Raw genomic sequence first — 18,335 nt, 5'->3', positions numbered from 1 at the left:
TCAATATAATAAGCAAATAAAGCTATTAGAGAGCATCCAAAGGAGGGCCATGAAGATGGTGAAGGGTCTAGAGGAGAAGCCTTATGAGGAGTAGCTGAGGTCATTTGGTTTGCTCAGCCTGGAGAAGAGGAGACTGAGGGGAGACCTCATTGCAGTCTACAACTTCCTTACAAGCGGAAGCAGGCAGGCAGGCTGGCAACTGATCTCTTTTCTCTGGTGACCAGTCATAGGCCCCGAGAGAATGGCATGAAGCTGAGTCAGGGGATATGTAGCTTGGATATAAGGAAAAGGTTCTTCACCAGTGGTTGGGCACTGGAACAGGCTCCCCAGGGAAGTGGTCACAGCACCAAACCTGTCTGAGTTCAGGAAATATTTGGACAATGCTCTCAGGCACATGGTGTCATTCTTGGGGTTGTCCTGTGCAGGGTCAGGAGTTGAACTCAATGATCCTTGTGGGTCTCTTTCAACTCAGGATATTCTGTGATTCTATGAAAATGGGGATTTATCACTTTTCTATGTATGGCATAGGCTGCCTCTATTTTTAGGTTCTATTTATTATGTCGTACTCTAAAAATCTTAGTAATTTCATCCTTCTGTAACAGGTAACCCTGTAATGATTCTCATTTTTAATTGTATATTGTTAGAGAACTAGTGTAGGTGGATCATTTAAAACATAGCTGTCACAAGCCCGCAGTTCAAATGTGATAATAGTAGTGCTAATACTATTTAAGGGGTTTAACAAGTTCTGGTTTTCCTATTAGTGTTCAAAATTTTCACTACTGTATTTTGTCTTTGCAGTGATCAGAACGAGACTGGGTGAGCATTCCACCTTGAAGTGACCAATAAGTGCATAGAGCACTCCATGCTGGAACAAAGGATCTATAGTATTTTTATTGCCGAAGTTCTCGGGTTTGTATACTGAAGTAAAGAAGTGCTGCAACACCATGCGGCTGAATATTTAACACTAGCTCTCTCCTAAATTTTTTTGCGGCATCAGTATGTAATTATCAATAGATGTTTTGATAACATGCAAATGGCTATTTTATTTGATTGCTTTAGAAGAGGAAGAATGTGTACAGCTTTGAATCACCAATAGGGGTTACTGCTTTAATTTTAAACAACTTGCAGAATTTCACTGTCAACATTCCTAAGATACTAGTGCAGTTTTTGTGCATGTCTAAAAAGCACAAAAGACAAATGTACATATAGCATACTCTAGGTGCTTTATGTGCATAAGAATCTCTGTAGTATTTTAGTGGGGAGGGAGGCAGTTCAGTACAACCTAAGTGACTTATTAACAGGTTTTGTTTTGCTTTGTATAATCATAGTTCATTGCTGTTTGTTTCTATAATGAAACATCTTGTTACATAAAATGTCAGGTAATAATTGAGGGCTGTCAATATCCTTATGACTTTGCCTTTTCTATTGTCTTACTCTTATGAAGATCTTTGGCTCTGAAGGAGTAAGAGTGTGAAAAGCTTTATTTTTTTCCAGGTATATTTCTATTGGATTTTTTAGTTATGCAATATGTGCTACAGAAATTTTGCTATTAAACCTGATCCAGAAATTTCTAGGAAGATTCTGTATGAGAGGGCAAGACAGTGCCTGAAAGCCAGAAGTCATCTGTTTGTTATAAATGTGGACTGCTTTCTTGCATGATATCTGGGGCTTTCCCAAAGCTGTGAGAAGGTACACTATAATATTTATTGAAGTAATTTGGACTACATAGGACAACATTCCCAGACTAGAATGAGGATGAGTACATTATTTTCAGATCCTGCATGTGTTTTTCTCATCTTGGTAAAGCCATGCTATAAGGTTCATGTAGAAAATAAGTTGCACTGATACTTGCCTCAATCAAAACCTCATCAGTTATAAGGATGTATAGTTCATATTGGAAAGTTTTGTCTATTTGCTATGAGAATTCAAATATCAGATATTTGCTTGCCTCTGATTCTGGATATGCTCATTAAGAGAAGTCTCTGGCAGACTAGTACTGACTTTGAAGTCTTTTATCTATGTCCTGTAGCTGGAAACTCTTCAGAGACTGCTTACCTGTGTATCTCAAGAAAAAAGTTCCAGATTAATTTTTTTTTCTCAAAAGAAAACTGAAAGTCTTGTTTGATATAGTATGGTAGGTAACTGAAAATAAATAAAAAATAGTAATTTAATAAAGATTTGGTGAATTATTAAATGTGATCTGCACAGTGTTGAAAAAAATACTTTATCTGTTCATCTTCTCTATAAAGATGAAATCATACATAACACACAATTACACATGCATGCAGCTTTCATGTTCCATGTTTTCCTTTTTATTTGCCTTTTTTTTAATGGTGTACATGGAATATGCCTTATTACAGAGTTATTCTATTAATTTGAACATCTAGAAAAGTGCCTATATGTTAATGCTAGTAAGGCAAATAAGATGAAAAGTTGTGTGTTTACTACATCAATAGTGAACATTTTATATAGTAATGTTTAAAAAAAATTATCTCAAATATACTTCTTCATTTTAAAATCAACCAAGCAGTGGTTAATTCCACCATAGCTACTGATGGGAATGTAAAAGGAAAAAAGCCCAAAATATAAAGAATTTAACTCCGTATTTGCCTTTTCTTGTAGTTGTTGAACACAGGCAACTAACTGTTCATTAATTTAATTGGATGACTTTATTTTGCAAAGGTATGGGAAGTTTACAAAGCAGTATATAATTCTTATATAATTAGTTGCATTTGCACTAAATATGATGTACTTTTGCAATTCTGTAAATAAAATTAAACTACAGATACTAATTGTAAATAATATTTTACTTTTAGATAAAGGCACTGGTACTTCACTACAGCTGGCCCTGCCCAATCAGAGTTGTAAGAGGCTTCTTAAAGAATATGGAAGGAGTTGCAGGATTGAGAAATAGGTATTAATTGACTGCTTTAAAAACAAAATTTAAAAGGCAGATATTGACCTCTCAGATTATCCATGTGCAAGTAACCATTAGGTCTTTTCTTCTAGAAGGGATCTTTTACGGTTTTTTTAAATTTCCCCTGTCTTTTGAGCCCAACCCTCTTTCCAGTCACTGCCACATATCTGTGCATTCTGAGTTCTTCCTGTCAAAGGATCTGTGGTATTTATACAGCTGTGGTCTTTGCAGAAGCAGCCCATGATTCTAGAATGGCTTTTTTCATAAGCTGAACCAATTTGAAGGGCTGAGAAGACAGTTTTCTTATCCATCAGATACTGTTCTCTGAATATCTTTGTCCGTTTGGTGAATTTGAATGTTGCTGAACTAGATCTGAAGGAAATTACTTTGTAGAACTTGTATTGGGAATGAGGATGAGAGATGGTCATTGTTATCCTGTCTGAAAACCTGAACATCGTATTTTGACAAATTTATCTGTGAAAAATTTAATACATCTTGGAAAAAAAATTACTTTTTACTTAATTGGGCTGAGCTGGCTTATGTGAAGTTGTGCAGATTCTCTTTTAACTACTCAGATTGTCCACCTGTATTTTTGTCAAGTTGTACAGATAATGCTGTATTTGAATTGCCACCATTCATCAACAGATTCAAAACATGAATCATATTTTTAAATACCTTGAGTGTATAGAGTGTAATTGTTTTGTTCTATAATAGCTTGTCTTGGTTTGAAAAACAGGTGTCTGCTAAGGAAGACAGGAGCCTCCCTTGGAATGGCAGATGCAACCCCCCTTCCCTCCGAGTTATTATAATTTTGAAATCAAGGGGCTTTTAGGCAAAGATATGGGAAATAGGAATAACAGTTCTTTACTATTATATATCTATATGTGTATAACAAGTCAAACAAACAACAATAACTATGGCAGTAACAGCAAACAATCACAAACCCAGTCCCAGCCTTCTCGGCTGTCAGGCCCTTTCCCCTCGGGTGCAGTTCCGCTCGCAGCCGGCAGGGGCGCTGGCGGCTCCCGGTGAGCAGGGCAGGTGCAATGGTTCCCCCAGCGGCTGCAGGGGGCGCTTCGGAGCGAGCTCGGGGAGCACGCAGCACTGGCGGCTTGGGATCCCGGGAAGGGATGGAACAAAAAAGCTTCACAAACCCCCTGGGGCAGCCGATCCCCGTGTCCGGCCGGACCCTCAGGAACAGCAGGCTGGAACGGCAGGGACGAGCACAAATCCCAGGTGGCAGACGAGATGTATCCAAACTGCGGAGCTGCGGTGGAAACCCCCCGGAGGTCTGGGCAGGCAGGGCGAGCACGGCTACAACGTAGCGAAGGCTCGAAGCAACAGTGGCGGCAGGGTGGCCACAGCCCAGCTACCAGTGGGGCAGGGAAGGCAGGCTTGGGATCCCGGGGTTTCTCTGGCAGAAGGAAAAGCAGCCAACGAAACAGCCTCCCTCTCCATCCAAAGCCGGGGACCGACTGTCCGCACACCCAGGTGAAACAAAAGAGTAGCCAGATGCACCCCACTCCAGTGGTTAGGTCTTTTGTTTTTCTGAAGTACCCAGCAATTTGTCCCCCTAGCAACACATATGGGGAAAATTCCTTTAACAGAAAAAAAAAAAACCAGGAGAGCTCCTAAAACCCCAACATAGCGTTATGATCCTAATGATAAATTTTTAAAAATTAAAAGAAGTTGGTCCTTCCGTGGTACAATCACAAATTTTAAACCAATATTTAAAAGTGAAAAGTATTAAAAAATATGAAGAAAAATCCTACTTTGTAGTTATTTTTAACTTTCAGCTTTTTGGAAAAACTTATTTAAAACATTTTACCTTGTAACCAACTTTTGGATTGTATATAAAGTTGTATACAATACTATAATGTAAGGAAACCATTTGACAGGAAAACAGTTTGCTTATATTACTGATGTTATCATAGAATCATAGAATCACTAAAGTTGGAAAAGACCTCCAAGATCATAGAGTCCAACCTTTGACCGAACATCAGCTTACAACTAAACCATAGCAGTAAGTGCCATGTCCAGTCATTTCTTGAACACTTCTAGGGATGGTGACTCCACCAGTTCCCTTGATGCCTGGAAATATAACAAAACCTTCCCAAACAACATTAAAATGATAATATTAAAGCAAACCTTTACTTGAAAGCTTTCAGGTACACAATATGGCCAAAACCGTGCCCTGAATTAGATTCGTACAATTTTATAAGACTGGGCAATTAGTATATCTAGCAAATATTGTCCAATTAGAAGAGCAGTTGGTTAGGTAATCTCCCCACAGATTCTGCCCCATTGGAGCTCTCCCCCCAGTCTCCTAGCTCTACCTTTATTATGTCCATGATTACATGATGCAAAATAAAATGTTCTTGCTAAACTAACAAACAAGACTAAACAGAATTCCAAGAATGCATCAATAAGAGTTTGTTCGCTGTGGGAAAGAGAGCTGGAAAAGTACTAGAAGTTACAACCATACCTTAACAATCTACAAAGCTAAAAATACGTGAAGAATACATAAAAAGCTAAAAATCTTTAGGTATCACCCTGGGCAGCCTGTTCCAAAGCCTGCCAACCATTTTGGTGAAGAAATGTTTCCTAATATCTAGCCTAAACCTCCTATGGTGCAACTCGAGGCTGTTTCCTCTCATCCTATCACTTGTTACTTTGGAAAATAGCCCAACACCCACCTCGCTACAATCTCCTTTCAGATAATTGTTGAGAACAATAAGGTCTACCCTCAGCCTCATTTTTTCCAGACTAAAAAACCTCAGTTACCTCAGCCTCTCCTCATAAGACTTGTTCTCTAGACCCTTCACCAGCTTTGCTGTTCTTCTTTAGACATAATCCAGCACCTCAATGTCTTTCTTTTAGTGAGGGGCCCAAAACTGAACACAGGATTCACATTGTGGCCTCACTAGCACTGAATCCAGGGGAATGATCACCGCCCTAGTCCTGCTGGCCACACTAGTTCTGATACAAGCCAGGCCATTGGCCTTCTTGGCCACCTGGGCAAACTGCTGGCTCATGTTCAGCCAGCTGTCGATGAGAACCTTCAGGTCCTTTTCTGCTGCGCCACTTTCCAGCCACTCTGCCTCCAGCCTGTAGCATCCCATGGGGTTGTTGTGATCAAAGTGCAGGACCTGGCACTTTGCCTTATTGAACCTCATACAATTGGCCTCGGCCCATTGATCCAGCCTGTCCAGATCCTTCTGTAGAGCCTTCCCACCCTTCAGCAGATCAACATTCCTGCACACATGGTGTCATCTGTGAACTTACTGAGGGTGCACTTGATCTCCATGTCCAGATCATCGGTCAAGGTATTAAACGGGACTCATCCCAATATTGAACCTTGTGGAATCCCACTAGTTACTGGCTGCCAACTGAATGTAACTCCATTCATCACCAGTCTCTGGGCCTGGCCATCCAGCCAGTTTTTAACCCAGTCAAGAGTGCAGCATGGGCTGCCAGCTTTTCCAAGCGAATGCTGTGGGAGACAGTGTCAAAGGCTTTACTGAAGTCCAGATAGACAACATCCACAGCCTTTCCCTCATCCACTAGGTAGGTCACCTGGTCATAAAAGATCAGTTTGGTCAAGTAGGACCTGCCTTTCCTAAACCCATCAGGGCTGAGTCTGATCCCTTGGCTGTCCTGTATGTGCCGTGTGATCGCACTCAAGATAATCTGTTCCATAACCTTTCCTGGTGCTGAGGTCAGGTCGACAGGCCTGTAGTTCCCTGGATTCTCCTTCCGACCCTTCTTGTGGATGGACATCACACTGGCCAACCTCTGGTTGTCAGTGACCTCCCCGGTTAACCAGGTGTATTGGGTGTGGCTGAGCTGGAGTTAATTTTCCCACAGCAGCCCTCACAGTGCTGTGCTTTGCATTGGGAGCTAGAAAGGTGTTGATAACACACCAGTGTTTTGGCTACTGCTGAGCAGCGCTGGCACAGCATCAGCACTGTATCTCAACATTCTATCCCCCATCAAGGGGTTGGGGGTGGGCAAGATTCTGGGAGGGGGAACGACTAAGCCAGCTGACCCAAATTAACCAAAGGGATATTCCATACCATATGACATCAGCTCAGATATAAAAGCTTAGGGAGAGAGGAGGAATAGGGGGCATTCATTATTTTATAATGTTTTCCTTCCAGAGCAACCACTACATGTGCTGAAGCCCTGCTTCCCAGGAAGTGGCTGAACGTCACTTGCTGATGGAAAGTAGAGAATTGTAGGTACAAAAATGCTGTTAGTGAGGATTTCCTTGTTATTTTCTAAGTCCGTGAGAGACTTTTCTCTCTCACAGAAGAGGTAGCAGGGAATGTAAACAACCAAGCCACCTGCAACCTTGGAAAGTCTTGTTTATGGTATAGTAGAAAAATATTTTGATAATGGATGTTTTAGGATTTTGGCCAATCACCCCCAAGGGGTGGCTGGTCCCTTGTCCAATTAGACTATGAAGAAAAAAGTCTATAAAAGAGTTTGTAAAATAATTAAATAAATCAATCTTGCTGCACAATTCCTGCCTGCTGGATCTTCCCTCCTCCTCCTCCCTATGGCTGCGGGACACGGTGATATACCGTAGGAACCAGGCGTGCGGTAATAGAGAATAACCTTTTTTTCCCCTTTGCTTATGCATGTGCAAACTTTCAGGTTTTTTTGCTTTACTCAACTGCCTAATCTCAAATAACCAGTTGTTTTCCATCATATTTTCTTTCCCCTGTCCCTCTGGGGAGTGATAGAGTGGCTTGGTGGGCACCTGGCACCCAGCCATGGTCAACCCACTACAGTCCTTCTGGCACCCAATGTGAACATGACTATAACCCCCATTCCCTGTCTCCTTGTGCCACTGGGGGAGGAGGTAGAGCTTGGAAGAAGGGAGGGTGTTGCTGCTCACCCGGCCCTGGGACCCGCCCAGGCATGTCTGGACTTGTCTCTGCCATGTGCTCTGAATCCCCTTTGTTCCAAGCGTGGGTAAAACTTGAAAGTAGCACGGACTCCCCCGAAACAGAGTCCGATTGGCTGGTTACCCCGGGTCCACCCTTAGCTCTCCCCGTGCCCCTCCCCCAAATAAAGGAGCCGATCGCAGCTGCTCCTGCTTCCCCTTCTGTGGACTGGTTCTCTTGTCCCTCCCAGGACGGGAGGAATAAAGAAAACAGGAATAGAAGCACAGAGTCAGGGCTATATTTCTACCTCTTTGCTTCTGCTTGTGATGATAGCCAAACAGCTATCACTTGCCACATATCGGAGCCACTGAGCTGCTGGATCGCCCGTGCTGTCTCTCCTGGCAGCTTGAGGCATTCCTGGGCAAAGAACAGTGAGTCTGCCAACTGAGCGAGCAGTGAACTTCGTCAGGAGGGGTAGGGGAAGGTGTTTTTAAGGTCTTATTTTACTTCTCATTATCCTCCTCTGATTTCGTTAGTAATAAATTCAATTAATATCTCTAGTCTGTTTTGCCTATGACGGTATTTGGTGAGTCCTTACCTCGACTCATGAACCCTTCATTATATTTTCTCTCCCCTGTCCAGCTGCAGAGGGGACTGATAGAGAGGCTTTGGTGGATGCCTGGCATTCAGCCAGGGTCAACCCACTACACCAGAACTAATGATGAATGAGGGAGAGTGGCTTGACGAGCTCTTCTGCCTGCTCTTTCAGCACCCTTGGGTGAATCCCATCTGGTCCCATAGACTTGTGAGTGTCTAAGTGGCACAGCAGGTCATTAACTACTTCCTCCTGGATTGCAGGGAGCCTATTCTGCTCCCCATCCCTGTGTATCAGTTCAGATGAGGGAGATGAAAGCTTGAATGCCACATTAGTTTACATATTAAAAAACTCATTTTGTGCTAGTAAATCAGAGGCATGTTAAAATATGTTCCTGTACAGTATTGTCTTATATAGAGCACTTTGAAAGTTGTATTTAAGCTTTTGTGTCTGTTTGTATAGAATTAATAACATTATGAAAATTTCCATGTTAAATATGTAGATCCAGAGCTGAGGAGTGCTAGAGAATAAACTTTTTTCTAAAGTATGAAGAATTTTCAAGAACCAAGACGAACTTCTGTAGACCAAGCTTTTTTAATAGCAGGAATAGCTGGTGCCTAATGGATCAATAAAATCCCATCTTTATTTGTTATGAAGTGGTTTCTAATTTTTATATAGTAATCACTAAAGTTGTAGAAAGCTTACAAGTATGCAAGACTGAAGGAACAACTTGAAATGATAGAAAGAATTACTTCCACAAAGAGAAAACTCTTAAACTTAGCTGCATCAGGCCTCAGGTAATGTAATGCAACAAAGGCAGAGTCCTTACACTAGCCCTGCCCTTGAAGAATGCAGTTATTTAAGCTGGCAAAAAGAAATCTTCAAAATAAAATAAAAAGAATACAGTCATATGCTTGGTCCCATAAGTTATGCTTGTGTTTTAAAAATATGTACTTTCCAGTAAGATGTTGAGCATTTCTGGAGCTGTCTGTATAACTACAAAAACAGGGGGGAAATGTCAGCAGAGTTGCTACTCTGGATTTCAAGAGAGCAAACTAAGATATTCAGGGAGCTACTTAGCAGAGTACCATGGGAATCTGCTTTTGAGGGCTTAGGAGTCTACAAGTTCTGGTCAGTTTTGAAAAACCACCTTTTAAAGGCATAGGAGCAGGCAATACCTTAGCGTTGAAAGTTAAGCAAGTGGGGCAGAAGACCAGCTTGGCTGAACAGGGAACTCCTCATGGAGCTCAAGAGGAAAAAGAAATTGTACAATCTCTGGGATCGAGGTCAGGCTTTGCAGGAAAATTACAGAGGCGTAGTTGATATATGCAGGGAGAAGACATGAAAGGTCAAAGCTCAATTAGAGTTGAAACTGGCCAGTGTTGTGAAGGGCTTTTTTAAGTATGTCAATAGCAAGAGGAGATCGAAAGAAAATATGGTCATCAGATTAATAGGGATAAAGCAGAGACATTCAATGCAGTTCTTTTGACCTCAGTCTTTAATAATACTCATGGACCTTGGGCTGCCTGGTCCCCTGAGTTGGAGGATCATGAGTGTGGGGACAGTGATTTTCCATTTATGGACATTGAAATTGTAAGGGATGAGCTATATTGACTCAATGTTCATAAGTTCATGGGACCTGATGGGATTCATCCCAGAGTACTGAAGGAGTTAGAGCATGTTACAGCAGGACCCCTCTCGATCATCTACCAAAGGTCTTGGGAGCCCTGCTGGCTGTAAGCTAGCCAATGTTGCTCCCATTTACAAGTCTTCCCTCTGGAAGTCTGCTGTGGCAGTTCTGCTAATTCTCCTCCTTACTTCTCTGAGAATTGACAATTCCATCCTTTTATGATTGCTATACCCGAGACAGCCTCTAACCATCTGTGCTGGTTTAGGTTGGGGTAGAGTTAATTTTCTTCACAGTGGCTAGTACGGGGCTGTGTTTTGGATCTGTGCTGAACACAGGGTAGATAATAGAATAACAGAATATTCTGAGTTGGAAAGGACCCACAAGTATCAAGTCCAACTCTTTAAGTGCATTGCCCATACAGGGATCAAACCCATGACCTTGGCATTATTAACACCATGCTCCAACAAATTGAGCTAAATATAGAGATGGTTTTGTTATTGCTCAGCAGGGCTTACACAGAGCCAAGGCCTTTTCTGCTTTTCATGCTGCCATGCTGGCAAGGGGGCTGGAGGGTGCATGAGAAATGAGGAGGAGATATAGCTGACCTCAACTGACCAAAGGGATATTCCAGACTGTTGGGGCTCCTCCCCCCTGGCGTGGGGTCCTGGGAGAGGGGACCCTGGGGTAGAGACATGGCCTACGGGGTTTCCCTACTCCCTGGTCAATCTTGTTCCCCATTGGTTGTTTTGTGTTCCCCTGCCCAAGGAGGACCCTGGTTGTCCCGTGATTGCTCAGTTCTTTGGCAGTCCCCTGGCCATGTGGCTGGGAAATAAAGATCTCTGAAACTTCTATCAAGAATCGCTCCCTATTTCTTTCCACGGGCCTTGCTGTCTATGGATGTTGCAGGAGACCCCACTGCAACAGATGCTGGTGAATGCAGGCAACATAACAATTCCCTGGAGACAGCAACCGTGAAACAATCAAGATTTTGAAGATTCCCAAAAATTCGTGAGTAAAGAAACTCTCTGGATTTTCTTTTCTTGCTTTTGTTTTGCTGTTCCATAAACTATGGAAGAACCGTAGAAAGACTCATGGCTGTCCCAGCCACAAAGGGACATTTATCTTAAACTTGAAAAGATTCTTGGACAATGATTTGTAAATTTTAGCTTAATTCAAGCTCAAAAAGAACTAACACACTTCCTGGCATGGTTGTTTAAAAACTTTTTCTACATTTCTTGGGACTTGATTCTTACCAAAGACTTTTGGGAGAATGTTTGGACACAGTTAATTTCTGAGTCAAAATATATGCCGATGGAAGAATATTTCTGTGAATATTATCTAATTACGGAGACTGTTGAACAATATCAGCTGTGTCCTTGCGAAGGGAAACATGTCTCAGGGACCATATGACCTCGGCCATGTGCGCCGAGTGCTCTGCAGGTAGCAGGGAGGCAGTTCCCGTGCGCGGGCAAGCCAGCACGAGCTGTGGTGTCGGCGGCAGAGCCAGGCGCAGTGGGAGCAGCGCAATGGAGTGGACCCGGCGGTGCCCGCCTGGCCCTGCGCAGCACATGGTGGAGCGAGCCCTGTGAACGCCCGGCTGAGAGGGGCCGCACGCGGGTGGCGGCGATAGCAGTGGAGCGGAGCCGCGCATAGCCGAAACACGCACCGGAACGGAGTTGTTTGCAGGGCACGGGGGGGGCCGCCGCGCAGAGGCCTGGCCAAGACATGGGGCGCAAAGCCAGGCAATGGCAGCACAGCTGTGACCAGAGGTGGCAGCAGTGGCGGCACGCAAGGAGCTGAGCGGCGCAGCCTGGCCCGGCCTGCGCAGCCCCGAATGCGACCCCGAGAAGTCGGGACTCCGCAGCGAGAGCACGCAGACACTGGCAGCCCTGGCAGCTCCGGCAGCTCCAATGCAGGAGCGAGCAAAAGCAAAAGTGAAAGCAAGAACACAGGGAGACAAAAACCAGCAGCGACGCGGAAAAAGGAAAAAATTATCGTAGCTAAGGTTTTAGGAATAGTAAAATGGTGTAATCTCAAACAAAATTATGGTTTTATAACGAGATGTGACAACAAGGAAGACATATTCGTTCATCGTACTGCCATTATGAAGAATAACCCCAAAAAATATATCCCAAGCTGAGGAGACGGAGAAGTGGTAGAGTTTAAGATTATTCAAGGAAGGAAAGGCTGGCAAGCAGCAAATGTTACCAGGCTTGGTGGTGTTTCTGTAAAAGGCAGTATATATGCTGCAAATCATAGTCATGTCAAACTGTCTCGGTTTTGAAAGACAGGTGTCTGCTAAGGAAGGCAGAAGCCCCCCCTTGAAGTGGCAGATATAACCCCTTTTCCCTCTAAGTTATTATATTTTGAAATCAAGGGCCTTTAGGCGAAGATGTGGGAAATAGGAATAACAGTTCTTTACTATATATATATATATATATATATATAACCAGTCAAACAAAACAACAACTATGGCAGTAACAGCAATCACAAACCCAGTGCCAGCCTTCTCGGCTGTCAGGCTATTTCCCCTCGGGTGCAGTTCCGCTCGCAGCCGGCAGGGGCGCTGGCGGCTCCCGGTGAGCAGGGCAGGTGCGATGGTTCCCCCGCGGCTGCAGGGGGCGCTCCGGAGCGAGCTCGGGGAGCACGCGGCACCGGTGCCCTGGGATCCCGGGAAGTGATGGAACAAAGGCTTCACAAACCCCTGGGCAACCGATCCCAGACTCTCAGGAACAGCAGGCTGGAACGGCAGGCTGGAACGGCAGGCTGGAGCGGCAGGGACGAACGCAAATCCCGGGTGGCAGGCGAGATGTATCCAGATGGGAGAACCCCACGGAGGCCCAGGCAGGCAGGGCGAGCAGGGCTACAGCGTAGCGAAAGCTCGAAGCAGCAGCGGGGCAGGGCAGCCACAGCTCGGCCTCCAGCAGGGCAGGGAAAGCGGCTTTTGGGGTCCCGGCGTTGTTTCCAGCAGGAAGAAAGAACGGCCAAAAAGAAAGAAGCAGCAGCTCCTTTCTCTGCAGCTTCTCTCTCCGGACGCTCAGAGCGAACTGACCCCACACCCAGGTGTAGACAAAGGAGTAGCCAGGCCCGCCCCACCCCCTTTTTGTCTTTCTTAAGTACAGCTATTTGTCCCCTAGCAACATGCATATGGGAAAAAATTCCTTTAACAGGAAAAAAAAACTAAGACTAAACTGAAACCCCAACATTATCCACCCCGAATTTTTTTTCCATACTAACATGTTACATGAAACTTAACTTTTTTTAACCATATAAATCTATGCATCACCCAGATTATATACAAATATACATGCTGATACTGATACAAGTACAGAGCCATGGGTAGTTCACCCTAAAACAAGGTCCCCTTGAGGTAAGCATCGGGTCTCTCCATCCTTTTGCATCACCCACCAGGTGCAACCTGGTCCCTGAGCAAAAACGACCCCACGGATGGGTTTGTCTTTGCTCAAGGCAGACTTTACCCAAACAGTTTTTCCAAGCATACCTCTCATGTGCACCACTGGAACCTTATCTCCATCTGTTGTTTGTAGGGGTTCAGATTGGGCAGGGCCTGCTCGGCTGGTGGAACCTCGAGTGTTAACTAACCAGGTGGCTCTTGCTAAATGCATCTCCCAGTTTTTGAAAGTCCCCCCACCCAGTGCCTTCAAGGTGGTTTTAAGCAGTCCATTACACCACTCAACCTTCCCAGCTGCTGGTGCATGGTAAGGGATGTGGTACACCCACTCTATGCCATGTTCTCTAGCCCAGGTGTTTATAAGGCTGTTCTTGAAATGAGTCCCATTGTCAGACTCGATTCTCTCAGGGGTGCCATGCCTCCAAAGGACTTGCTTTTCAAGGCCCAGGATGGTGTTCCGGGCAGTAGCATGAGGCACAGGGTAGGTCTCCAGCCATCCAGTGGTGGCTTCTACCATTGTGAGCACATAGCGCTTGCCTTGGCGGGTTTGAGGCAGTGTGATGTAATCAATCTGCCAGGCCTCCCCATACTTGTATTTGGACCATCGCCCACCGTACCACAGAGGCTTCACCCGCTTGGCCTGCTTGATCGCAGCGCATGTCTCACAATCATGGATAACCTGGGAGATACTGTCCATGGTTAGATCCACCCCTCGATCTCGTGCCCATCTATAGGTGGCATCTCTGCCCTGATGGCCTGAGGCATCATGGGCCCATCGAGCTAGGAACAGCTCTCCTTTATGTTGCCAATCCAAGTCTATCTGGGACACCTCTATTTTCGCAGCCTGATCTACCTGTTTGTTGTTACGATGTTCTTCGTTAGCCCGGCTCTTGGGGATGTGAGCATCTACATGACGGACCTTCACGGATAGCTTCTCTACCCGAGTGGCAATGTCTTTCCACTCTTCAGCAGCCCAGATTGGTTTTCCTCTGTGCTGCCAGTTTGCCTTATTCCACCTTTCCAGCCAACCCCACAGACCATTGGCTACCATCCATGAATCAGTGTAGAGGTAGAGCTTTGGCCACTTCTCTCTTTCAGCTATGTCCAGAGCTAATTGGACAGCTTTGAGCTCAGCAAATTGGCTCGATCCACCTTCTCCTTCAGTAGCCTGTGCAACTTGTCGTGTGGGGCTCCATACAGCAGCTTTCCATTTCTGGCTAGCGCCTACAATTCGGCAGGAACCATCAGTGAAGAGGGCATATTGTCTTTCACTCTCTGGTAGCTCGTTATATGGTGGGGCTTCTTCGGCACGTGTCACCTGCTCCTCCTTCTTCAGAAGATAACCCAAAAGTCTCACCTTCCGGCCAGTTCGTAATTATTTCCAAGATCCCAGGGCGACTTGGGTTTCCAATTTGGGCGCGCTGCGTGATGAGGGCAATCCATTTGCTCCAAGTAGCGTCGGTGGCGTGATGTGTGGAGGGAACCTTTCCTTTGAACATCCACCCCAGCACCGGTAGTCGGGGTGCCAGGAGGAGTTGTGCCTCTGTGCCGATTACTTCTGAGGCAGCCTGGACTCCTTCATAAGCTGCCAGGATTTCCTTCTCTGTGGGAGTGTAGTTGGCTTCAGATCCTCTGTAGCTTCGGCTCCAGAATCCCAGTGGTCGACCTCGAGTCTCACCAGGCACCTTCTGCCAGAGGCTCCAGGACAGACCATTGTTCCCGGCTGCAGAGTAGAGCACGTTCTTCACCTCTGGTCCTGTCCTGACTGGGCCAAGGGCTATGGCGTGAGCAATTTCCTGTTTGATCTGGGCGAAGGCTTGCTGCTGTTCAGGGCCCCAGTGGAAATCATTCTTCTTGCGGGTAACCAGGTAGAGAGGACTCACGATCTGGCTGTACTCGGGAATGTGCATCCTCCAGAAACCTATAGCACCTAGGAAAGCTTGTGTTTCCTTCTTGTTGGTCGGCGGAGACATTGCTGTGATCTTATTGATAACCTCAGTGGGAATCTGACGTCGTCCATCTTGCCACTTTACTCCCAGGAACTGGATCTCTCGGGCAGGTCCCTTGACCTTGCTCTTCTTGATGGCAAAACCAGCTTGCAGGAGAATTTGAATTATTCTCTCTCCTTTCTCAAACACTTCGGTTGCGGTGTTCCCCCACACAATGATGTCATCAATGTATTGCAGATGTTCTGGAGCCTCACCCTTTTCTAGTGCAGTCTGGATCAGTCCATGACAGATGGTGGGACTGTGCTTCCACCCCTGGGGCAGTCGGTTCCAGGTGTACTGCACACCCCTCCAGGTGAAGGCAAACTGAGGCCTGCACTCTGCTGCCAGAGGAATGGAGAAAAATGCATTGGCAATGTCAATAGTGGCGTACCACTTCGCTGCTTTGGACTCCAGCTCGTACTGGAGCTCCAACATGTCTGGCACGGCAGCGCTCAGCGGTGGAGTCACTTCATTCAGGGCACGATAGTCCACAGTCAATCTCCATTCCCCGTCAGACTTGCGCACAGGCCAGATGGGGCTGTTGAAGGGTGGGTGGGTCTTGCTGACCACCCCTTGGCTCTCCAGCTCACGGATCATCTTGTGGATGGGGATCACAGCATCTCGATTTGTCCGATACTGCCGGCGGTGCACTGTCGAGGTGGCAATTGGCACTCGTTGCTCTTCCACTTTCAGGAGCCCAACTGCAGAAGGATTCTCAGATAGTCCAGGCAGGGTGTTCAATTGCCTAATGCCCTCTGCCTCCACAGCAGCAATCCCAAATGCCCACCTGAGTCCTTTTGGGTCTTTGTAATAGCCATTCCGGAAGAAGTCTATGCCCAGAATACACGGGGCCTCTGGGCCGGTCACAATCTGATGCTTTTGCCACTCCTTCCCCGTCAGGCTCACCTCAGCTTCCAAAAGGGTCAACTGCTGTGATCCCCCGGTCACCCCAGCGATGGATACAGGTTCTGCCCCCACATGTCCCGATGGCATTAAAGTACACTGTGCCCCAGTATCAACCAATGCATCATATCTTTGTGGCTCTGATGTGCCAGGCCATCGGATCCACACTGTCCAGAAAACCCGGTTCTCCCGTGCCTCTTCCTGGCTAGAGGCAGGGCCCCTCTAGCCCTGGTTATCATTCTTTCCCTGGGCGTACATGCTCAAGGTCCCTTCAAGGGGATCCGACATATCATCCTCCCTTCTGTAATACTTGGCAGCTCGGTCACGGGAGGCTGAGGCTACTTTCACCTTAGCGGAACCCCCTCGGTTAGTGCCTCCCTCCTTGAGTTCACGCACCCGCGCTGCCAGGACAGAGGTGGGTTTCCCATCCCACCTTCTCATGTCTTCCCCATGCTCACACAGGAAAAACCACAGCTCAGCTCGTGGGGTGTACCCTCTCTCTCTAGCAGGGGGACGACGGGCTCTGACTTGGGGGCCTGTGACTCGCACTGGTGCCACACTGACCCTCCTCATCTCCTCCCTCATCTCCTCCCTCATTTCCTTCCTCATCTCCTTCATCTCCTCTTTGAGGTCCTGGACCACAGCAGAGACATGAGCTTTCAGTGGGCCATTGATCATGCTGTCATAGTTCCTGAGCTTGTTGGCAACAGAGCCCACGGTTTCTCGGGTATTGTCAGCATCAATCGTTGCAATGAAGGTGGTGTATTGTGATGGCCCTAGCCTTGCCAGGTTCCACATCATCTGTCCTGTGCACCTGACCTTATCGGGGTCATTATCATGCTGTCCATCCTTCCCAAAGAGTACCTCTAATACTGCCACCTCTCTTAGCTGTTGGATCCCTTGCTCGAGTGTCTTCCACTGCATTCTATGATGATACTCTTGCATTCTTTCTTTGTGAATGAACCTTTCTCTCACACTCGTTAAGAGCCGCTCCCAGAGAGAGAGAGGCCCTGGCTCCCTCACAAATATCTGGTCCACACCTGGGTCCTGGGTCAACGATCCCAGATACCTTGCCTCACCACTATCCAGTTGCACACTTGTGCCCATAAGGTCCCAAACCCGAAGCAGCCAGGTGGTATAAGGCTCACGCCCCCTTCGCACAATGTCGTTTCGCATAGCACGGAGACTGTCGTGCGACAGGGACTCAGTGATGATTTCTGGCTCTGGCTCTCCTGCTGGTTGTGAGGGCCCTGGTTGCCCATCATCATTAACTGGTCGTACTGATTTGGTCTTACACTTCCTCCTTTGCACAGGGGCGACTGCTGCTGGCTGTGGTTGTCCTTGTGGTTCAGCTGAAGCCTGGACGGTTGTAACATCTGTGGGTTCCACTGCTGCACCATCGGACTCACCCTCTTTGGGGCAGGGAGAGGGTTTTTCACTAGCTGAGGAGGTGTATTCCCTTAGCAATTGGCATATCTCCTGGCGCACCTGGCCCATCTCCTGGCATATCCCCTGGCGCACCTGACCCATCTCTTGGCACATCTCCTGCATCCCTTTTGCCAGTACCCCCACCCAGCTTGGGTAGTCCATTTCTGAGGTGGACTGTTGGGTGGTATCAGTCTGTGGGGCGGGATCTCTAGTGTCTGGGGCTGTGTCAGGCTCTGGGGCAGGATCTCTAGTGTCTGGGGCCGTGTCAGGTTCTGGGACAGGATCAGGCTCTGGGGTAGGAACTCTACTCTCTGGGGCCATGTCAGGTTCTGGGGCAGGATCTCTAGTCTCTGGGGCTGGTGTCCGGGTAGATATCCAAGCCAATCTCAACTTATCCTTGAGTACTAAATAGAGTAGGCCTATCAGCAGCAGATGGTTAGTATTCAGAGGGAATTTAAACCCTTCGAAAATTGATGGGGTGGGCCCAAAGAACTGGTTGAGGGGTTGGGGGAAAACTTCCCCTGGTGTCATTTCCTCACAGAAGGTACCATTGTTAACATAACCCCAAAA

General features: G+C 46.5%; 1 protein-coding gene across 2 annotated transcripts in view; it reads left to right on the top strand.

Annotated features, from left to right (window-relative positions):
• Positions 1-3,551, top strand: part of LOC125319315 (ceramide transfer protein-like) — a 240,791-nt gene extending 237,240 nt beyond the window's left edge. For both annotated transcript variants that reach the window (XM_048290427.1, XM_048290426.1), the window contains one exon: positions 799-3,551. The gene's annotated coding sequence lies outside the window, so the exon portion shown is untranslated. The remainder of the gene's footprint in view (positions 1-798) is intronic.
• Positions 3,552-18,335: the final 14,784 nt, after the last annotated feature.

Source organism: Corvus hawaiiensis, chromosome W, assembly GCF_020740725.1.
Source record: "Corvus hawaiiensis isolate bCorHaw1 chromosome W, bCorHaw1.pri.cur, whole genome shotgun sequence".
NCBI lineage: Eukaryota > Metazoa > Chordata > Aves > Passeriformes > Corvidae > Corvus > Corvus hawaiiensis.
The sequence above is the reverse complement of the archived record's forward strand: the minus strand, read 5'-3'. Positions and strand labels throughout refer to the sequence as shown.